The sequence below is a fragment of the Alligator sinensis genome, unplaced genomic scaffold (genome assembly GCF_000455745.1).
Source record: "Alligator sinensis unplaced genomic scaffold, ASM45574v1 scaffold1919_1, whole genome shotgun sequence".
Classification (NCBI taxonomy): domain Eukaryota; kingdom Metazoa; phylum Chordata; order Crocodylia; family Alligatoridae; genus Alligator; species Alligator sinensis.
In genome coordinates, this window is record NW_005843577.1 from 14,134 (window position 1) to 16,330 (window position 2,197).

The window sequence follows — 2,197 nt, forward strand, 5'->3', positions numbered from 1 at the left end:
CTGTGCAAGCCCCTGACACAGTGATATATGGCGGCGTCCTGCGGCCGCAGGCTACTCATCTGCAGGTGCAGCTCACTCCGGACATTGTCCCAGGAGATGCTGAATCGCCCCTTCAGCGAGTCGGGGTAAAATGTGTTGCTCCCAGTATGGAGGCTGAGCAGGGAGACCCACTCGCGTCCCTTCCCTGGAGCCTAGTGGTACCAGAGCATGGCGTAGCTGCTGAAGGGGAACCCTGAGGTTTGGCAGGAGAGGCGGAGAGAGTCCCCTGCCTTCTTCTCGCCCCCTCCGGACTCCACCAGCCGGATCTGGGCCGGGGCGCCTGGGAGAACAAGGAGCAGTATGTTCCTGACACAGTCAGTATGGACGGTGTCTGTCGGCAACTGAGTAGCAGAGCCACTGTCAGCATCTACCGCCCGGGGCGGGGGGAGGAGGGAGAGAGAAGAACTCGGGACAGATGGAAATTCCTTCAGCGGCAATCTCCAGGGTCTGACTGGTGTGCCAAGACCCTTCTTTCTGCTCCAAAACAATGAATAGAAACAAATTAAAAAACCCGAAACCAGGGTCGGACTCTGTGACTGCGGAAGGAAAGGCCACGTCGTCTCTCCCCAGCAGAAGTGACGGAGATCGCTGGAACCCGGACTCTGTCCCTAAGACCCAGCTGGGTGTTTCCCTTGCAGAAAGAGACACCCCAGTCCCCATGAGAGAGCAGTCAGCGGGAAGTCAGCCACCCGGCTCCAGGAACACATGGATACGGAGAGAGACAGGAGACTGCATCCCTGGGATTATGGGCAGATGGACACGCAAGACAAATGATGACGGCCCCTGTCTCGCCCTCCAGAGTCTCCCGTCCAGGTTCAGGTGGGTCCCTCACCTGTGGCAGTCGCTGCAATAAGAATGAGGTGCAGGAAGTGAGCGTGGTGCCGGTCTAGTCCCACAGGGAAAATCCCAAGGGAAGGGAGCCCTTGCTGTTGAGAGAAACACGGAGAAGGCTGAGCTGAAGCAGATGAGCCTGTGCCCGTGCTCGGAGCCTGTGGGCTGAGAGGGGCTATTCAGGGCTTGTTGGCAGTGTCGGACTCGGGGCTGCCGGATCAGAGCAGGCTGAAGGACAGGGGAGGGGACAGGAGTGGGAGGGAAGGGACCGAAGCCCTTCCCGGGCCGGATGCCGCACGGCGGGGCAGTGGTGGTGGGTTCTCTTCGGTTCAGTGCTCCGCGTCGGAACCTGCAGCCGGCCCGTGCCTCCCCCGCACGGCGCTCAGAGCAATTGGAGAGGGGAAGAGCTGGAGAGGGGCAGGGACGGACCTCTCTGTGCTGAGACTGGTTTTCTCTATCACCATGGACCGACCAACGGACAGGTGAGATTTCCAAACTCGGCCCCAAATCCTCCTGCAGTTACTGACGGCTCCGCCCGAGTTTCCAACGAGCCAGACCCCTCAGCTCCCCACCCGCGCCTCTCCCCTAGGAACTGAGGCTTCAGATCTCATTGGGCAGGATCCTCTGGGATCTTCCGCTTCAAGCGCATGCGGCTGGGGCCCCACGGGTCTGGGCATTGGACTCCCGTGGCTCCCAGTCGGAGCGAGGCACTTCAATCAGCTCAAACTAGTCCGGTCCAGCCTAATTTATCTCGGGACAGACAGTTCTTCTAAGCCAGCCTTCCACAATCCGGGAAACCCTAACGCTCCTGTTCCGCGAGAGCCGGCAGTGGAAGGCTATTGCCGGGGCCAAAGGACTCGAGCAGCCCCTCGGTCTCACTGACCAGGACCCCAGACCCCCACGCGTGACTCCGGGTCCTCCCCGTGCTCCCTCGGTCATTTGCAGTCCTCAGTGCTGCCCGGGATCCCGTGATTCCCCCTCACTGTCGCCTCCCGCCACCCACACCCCGCCTGGCACTTAGTTGCGGGCCGGAGGGCGCTGCCCCGCGTTGCAATAGCCGGCGGGGGCCGCCCGCTGCGCCCGCAGGCTGAGGTGGAGCTTGTGGCCCCGGTGTCCCGCTGCGAGGAGACCCGCTGCGAGGAGCTGCTCCGCTTTGGCGCTCCTGCCCCTCGGGATGTGCCCGTGCAGGGCGACGGGGAGCTGCCCAGACCGCTGCTGGCACCAGGCCATGCCGGAGTGCCCCTGATCGCCACGCACTGCCCTTCCCGGGCTCCCGGGCCGTCGGGCGCTGAGTCAGCGACTTGCCGGCCCCTGCCAGGGTGGAGTG